At 43.0% G+C, this 6,632-nt stretch overlaps 1 pseudogene; it reads right to left on the reverse strand.

The window, feature by feature from the left end:
* The window catches only part of LOC124010250, a 195,973-nt pseudogene extending 191,164 nt beyond the window's left edge, over window positions 1-4,809 (reverse strand).
* Between the last annotated feature and the right edge of the window lie 1,823 nt (window positions 4,810-6,632).

The following is a 6,632-nucleotide window of genomic DNA, read 5'->3' on the forward strand; positions in this document are numbered from 1 at the left end:
GGATATATTGAAGCAACATCTAAAGACATCAGTCAGGAAGTTAAAGCTTGGTCACAAATGGGTCTTCCAAATGGACAATGACCCCAAGCATTCTTCAAACGTTGTGGGAAAATGGCTTAACGACAACAAAGTCAAGGTATTGGAGTGGCCGTCACAAAGCCCTAACCTCAATCCTATAGATGATTTGTAGGCAGAAATTAATAAGCATGTGCGAGCAAGCAGGCCTACAAACCTGACTCAGTTACACCAGCTCTGTCAGGAGGAATGGGCCAAAATTCACCCAACTTATTGTGGGAAGGTTGTGGAAGGCTACCCAAAACGTTTGATCCAAGTTAAACCATTTAAAAGCAATAGATTTGTGTAAATGATATGACAGAGGTGTCCCGGAGCCCATTACACAGCAGGATGGGGTCATCACCATATTGTTACACCTACTTGAGCCCCATCAGATCAAACACTGAAAAAATAGAGTAGGGGGTTAAGGGACTTAATTTTAAAAATGAAAAAAACTCACAGCCTATACCTTGACGTGGTGAGGGCTTTCAACTAAACCAGGCCCATGATATTGAAAATTAAGTAGCCTTTGTGTTTGCTTTTTCATCCCGCCAACTCTTTTCCCTTTACTCTGCTTTTGATCTCCAGGGGTTCTGCCATGTTTCAAGACGGCGAGGAGACAAGACGATGACCAGCTTGAGCAAGCTTCAAGCCCCCCTTTCGAGACTGGCTGCCTGTCGATTACAAGTGACAGGAAGAAGTAGCACCTGCTGTCTCTTGATTCTGTCTCTTCCATCATCCTTCAACTCTTTCTCCTCTCACTCCAGATGAAATTCTGCATCTAGTGACATCTGATTGCAGAACAATCTGCCCACTCATCCCATCCCTTCTCCATCTCTGGAGACCTCCTCCCATTCCTTCTCCATCTCTGGAGACCTCCTCCCATCCCTTCTCCATCTCTGGAGACCTCCTCCCATCCCTTCTCCATCTCTGGAGACCTCCTCCCATCCCTTCTCCATCTCTGGAGACCTCCTCCCATCCCTTCTCCATCTCTGGAGACCTCACCCCATCCCTTCTCCATCTCTGGAGACCTCCTCCCATCCCTTCTCCATCTCTGGAGACCTCCTCCCATCCCTTCTCCATCTCTGGAGACCTCCTCCCATCCCTTCTCCATCTCTGGAGACCTCCTCCCATCCCTTCTCCATCTCTGGAGACCTCCTCCCATCCCTTCTCCATCTCTGGAGACCTCCTCCCATCCCTTCTCCATCTCTGGAGACCTCACCCCATCCCTTCTCCATCTCTGGAGACCTCATCCCATCCCTTCTCCATCTCTGGAGACCTCCTCCCATTCCTTACCGCCCTCATCAACCCCTCTGGTGTAAAAAATGACAGACGGATATCCTTTCTTTTTTTGACTGCCATTTACATTATTGCATGTCTAATCGAACACTTAAATCAATCAATACCTGATCTACCTGTAACCTGTGTGTTTGCTTGTTTTCATCTCGGTCCCCTTCTCTTAACCCCCTAGAGTCGATTGACGCACCTGTTTCACAAGGCTCTTCACTCTTTCACAAGCTGTTCACTCTTTCACAAGCTGTTCACTGTTGTAAATTGTAACATAGCCCGTGATGGTAATTTGTTAGTTCAACATTATTCATTGTTGGCCTAGGACCGACAGTAGGTACATATATATTCAACCACAAGGGTGTGTACTGATGAGCCATGTGAGATATATATATATTTTTTAAATAATCATAATAGAGTTTCAGTGTAGACAAGACAAGCTCAAAATAAAAACATGCCAGCCAGACAAGCCAGAGTATGAATCAAATCGATGTGCATATGAATGGAGTGGAAATTAGCTGACTTTGTGATCTGTAAGGTAAGCAATATTAACATGTCAAGCGAATAGCCGTTTCCTTCGCTATGTCCGAAACATAGCCACTTTTAAGACATGGATTTCAGGTTGATGACATGTTAACAAGGTACCCAAAAGTAGTTTTCATCTTATTAGCTCAACAAAAGTTGTTTCAGCAGCTAAATTGTCACAGAAATCTGATTTGTTTACATAGCGTGGATTTTTTTTTAAAATTGTGGCTGTAATGATCTCCAAAATTCAACGCATTAGGTCATCACACACCGCTGATATAGCAACGGACGCTAATACGGACGCTAATAAAATATCGATTCCCATTGTGATGCAGGGAGGACACTTTTTTGGAAGGTGGACACTGTTTGGCATGACAGGCCCCTCGAGCATCCCCTCCCTATCCACCTGTTCTTTCAAACATTAAGGGGAATGGTTTACATGCAAGGCACTAGCCACCCGATTCAACATAGCTACTGTGGAGAGTAGAATTAACGTTACTTGCTTTTAACATTATCTGACATAGGCATACATTTTTATGGTGATAGAACGAGACCAAACCACCATAGTCTACAAAATAGCGTGGAATAAGGAGCCCCTTCAAAGCCTTCAGAGAAGGCCTAAGGATTTATAAATAAATGTCAAATAAAATGTTGTGTTAATTTCTATTTCATCTTTACAATCAATTGTATGATCTTCTGATTTCATCGCTTCTGTTTGTGTTGGAAAGACAAGGGTTAATACTGATTTATATCCAATCAGGATTTATTTTCATTGGTGGTCTATGGGTAGAAAAATCTAGCTCAGCCAGCCATTGGCTAGACCTTCAGAAGCTAGACAGAAGGCCTCTGCCATCAAACTCTATTAGAGCAGAATTTTGGAGTGACAGTGCAATGAACCAATCACATTTTGACTTGTAATTGGTGGGTCTGTTAAAAAATATTCTAATGGAAATTAAATGTCTATTGGTGCTTTCAAGACAACATGGAACTCAAAAAATATAAACAAGGTCAAAATCATGACATCAGTGATCTTGAGGTCAGAGCTCTAGAAAGAGGCCCGAGTTCCTGAGTTGGAAATCTGAGTTTGATGACAGTTCAAAAAATAATCATCCCAGTCGGAGCTAGTTTTTGGCAGGATTCCCAGTTTTCTTGTTTGACCAAAACTGTCTCTCCTTCAGCGCTATGGTGTGCACAGGTATTACGGTCCCTGTCCTTTCAGCACCACAAGCCCTGTCACCTTAGATGTGACACTTTTGCTGTCACTTTTGGTGATAGTGGTGTTGGCCTACCATAGGTTGTGTAAAAAGTGTGTTTTTTGTTTTGCTGGTCCAATTATTTTATGCTGTGTGTCACATGTTGTGTCCGTGCCTGTTCTATCTCTGTTTGTGCGGCAGCCCAAAGCGCGGCCAGGCCTGTTTGATTCATTCATAATGTCAAAAAGCATTGTTCCTCCTTCACTATAACTAGAATGTTCCATCTACAGAAGATATGTTGGGCACATTAAGTGATGCTATGTTTTCTTCTTGATTTTGGAGTTTGATACAAGGTATTGGAAGATTTCTGATCCCTCTGATGGTCCTATAGTCACAGTTCTCCACCGCCACCAAACGTGCCAAAAAGTCACTATTATTCTGAGTAGACGAGTCATGGTCTGTTTCTCAAGTGTCCATGTGTGTTTTTAGAAATTGAAAAGTTGCCTAAGTGTCACGTGTAGGCAATTTGAAGGCAATGTCAGACATGATTATGAATTGTTTTACTTACCACAGTTTTCCTCGTCGCTGTTGTCTGAGCAGTCGTCATCATCGTCGCACCTCCATATGGTCGGTATACACCTTTTGTTATTGCACTGAAACTGACCATCCTCACACTCTTCTGCCACTGCTCCTGCAATGTTGGAAAAAACATCAATAATACGCGCACATCCCGCCATCCACCTAACACATGGGCTCAAACTGTAATTTGCTAATGAATGCCTATGATATGCCGCATATTCAGCCAGTCAGTCAGTATTGAAATAGGATTCCGTTATGAGCGTCACTTTGGGCTGTTGTTTTGCTACAATAAGACACATAACCCACTTGGCAAACTGGTTGAATCAACGTTGTTTCCACGTAATTTCAACAAACAAAAATAAATGTGATGACGTTGAATCAACGTGGAAAACTGATTGGGTTTGAAAAAAGTAATCATTGTAAGGGAATTTCGTTTTTTTCACACAACTTCTCACCTAAATGCAATGACATGGTACCTTTTTTGTTTGTTTATTTCACATTGATTTCACGTTAGTTGACATTGACAACTCAACCAAATGTAAATCAAAACTAGAAGTTGAACTGATGTCTTTGCCCATTGTGAGGACCGATTGTAAGGACCGATTCTGTCATTTATAATTATAGCATTTTAAAAGGGAGTGGGCGCACGTTAGGCCTAACCATCGTATCGTTACAATGAAACAAAGATTAATGTAGCCTAGGCTACTACCACCTATGTTGTAATTATATGGATGCTCTCACATCCAAGGAACACATGTCAACATTGCCAAGTAAACGCTGACGCACACATTTCCCATACATTTTCCCATAAATGTTCATAAAACATACAGTTTAAATTACCACAATTTGTATTGTGATATTTTCATTCAGTTCCACTAACAATGAGTGGTTATCCCACACCGTTGCAACAGTAGGCTAGCGCATGAAATCATTCGCTATCATCCGGAGGAGACCGCGTTAGGCTGGATCCCTCTCCGTTTAGCTCATTACCGGCATACTTTCATCCGATTACCATCATTTTAAGGATCGAAGAAAATAGGACAAACCTTTTGAGGGATGAAGTTTCAGGGCTAACAAATGAAAGAGCAGTAGTTTCCTTATATCCGTCCACATTTCTGGGAGGAGGTGATGGAGCTCATCCACAAACAAAGCCTGACCTAGTATCCGTTCCTCTAGCGATGCGACAGTGGTACTTCACCGAACTAAAACCTCTCTGGCAATTTGAATCAGTGACGATGGCGTGTATGGGCGGGAATTGTGCTCGTAAAAATACTGTCGAGTACAATTATTTTTTACAATGTGCTTCACCGAGCCAAAACATTGGCGGGAATTGCCGAAAATATTGAACTTTGTTTTACACGCGCCAGTAGGCAGACAAATATGAAGATGCATTGACCAAGAACTCGTTATTAGGCTACAGTAGCCTATTCTGTTTGCAATAGATGAAAGCAATATATTTCCAAAGTTTTAAATGATTAACTTCACAGTGGACGTTCAGAACAAAGCTCTCACCCGAACAACAGGTCTAAGGTTGAATTAATATATTTTACTAATTGGAGTCCCCTGGAAAACACAGACCAAAACTAAGGTTCCTCCTACCACAATAATACGCAATTAAAAAAAAAATCATTAATTGAATGTCTAATTTAATATGTTCTGAAAAATAATTGTATGTAGGCCAACACATAAATATTTAAGCGAGAGAAACACTTCCCTGGGGCACACACACGCACACACAGAGCGAGCGAGATATACGCAATCACATCTACCCAGCCAGATTATTTGTGGGGGGCGCATGATAGGCAGTTAAGTGAGGTAGAGGAAGGTGCTAGGCAGAGGAAAATAGTTATACAAATAAGACATGGGACTTGTTTAGCACTTTAAAGACCCAAAATCACTTTACAATTGTAGAAATAAAATAAAAAAACAGGAGTCAAAATTTAACATCAGACGAAACAAAAAACAAAGAGAGGGGTCAGCTCAAGAAAGGGAAAGAGTGTGACGTACTGTATCAGTGTATGAGGAGGGTAGGATTTGGGTTTAGATGCAAACCCGGTTTAGGGTAAGGGGCGAGATTGGGGGGCTTTAGGACCCTGAAAGGTGGTGAAGGACTCAGAGTCACAGATGGCTGAAAGGAGGGACTTCCAGAGACTAGGAGCAACCCTGGTGAGGTCCCTGTCGCTGAAGCTTTGGAGCTTCGACGTGGGGATGTGGGTTGGTAGGGGAGAAGAAGGTCTGAGAGGTAAGGAGGTGCAAGGTGGTGAAGGGCTTTGTAGGTACGAAGGAGGATATAGTAATCAATGTGTTGAGAGCCAGTGGTGTTCACAGAGAACATGGGTGACGTGCTGCCAAGACTGAGTGTGGTGAGCTGCAGAGTTTTGAACAATTTGGAGCTTATGGAGGCAGTTTGAGTTGATGCCGGAGAGTAGTGAGTTGCATTAGTCAAGACGGGAGGAGATCAATGCATGTATGAGGGTTTCAGCGGCAGAACGGGAGAGGGAGGGCCTGACTTTGGCAATGTTGTGGAGGTGGATGAACCATCTATCCTGTGGTGGTCAAAAGAGAGGGTGGTGTCTAGAACGACGCCAACGTTGCCTGTGTGGGGGAGGGAGACACAGTGGTGTCGTCAATGGTGAGGGTCTTAGCTTTGTTGAGGGTGGATTTGATGCGGGTGGATTTGAGGAGTAGGAGTTCCATTGTATCACTGTTGAGGTTGAGGACGTTTTGCTGCATCCATGTATTTATCGCAGAGAGGCAGGATTCAATGTGGGTCAGAGGTGGGTTGAGGAGAGATTTGGTGCTGAGGTAGATCTGGGCGTCATCTGCATAGCAGTGGAAGTCAAGGTTGACGTGATAGAGGATCTGGCCAAGAGAGGGAGAATGATCGGTCAATGGTGAGTTTATTTTGGTGTCTTGTCCTTGAAAAACTGAAGGAAGGAGTACAGAAGGTGTTGTAAATGAGGTTACGAAGGTTAAATAATTTTGCACCTGCAG

The sequence above is a fragment of the Oncorhynchus gorbuscha genome, linkage group LG22 (assembly GCF_021184085.1).
Source record: "Oncorhynchus gorbuscha isolate QuinsamMale2020 ecotype Even-year linkage group LG22, OgorEven_v1.0, whole genome shotgun sequence".
NCBI classification, from domain to species: Eukaryota; Metazoa; Chordata; class Actinopteri; order Salmoniformes; family Salmonidae; genus Oncorhynchus; species Oncorhynchus gorbuscha.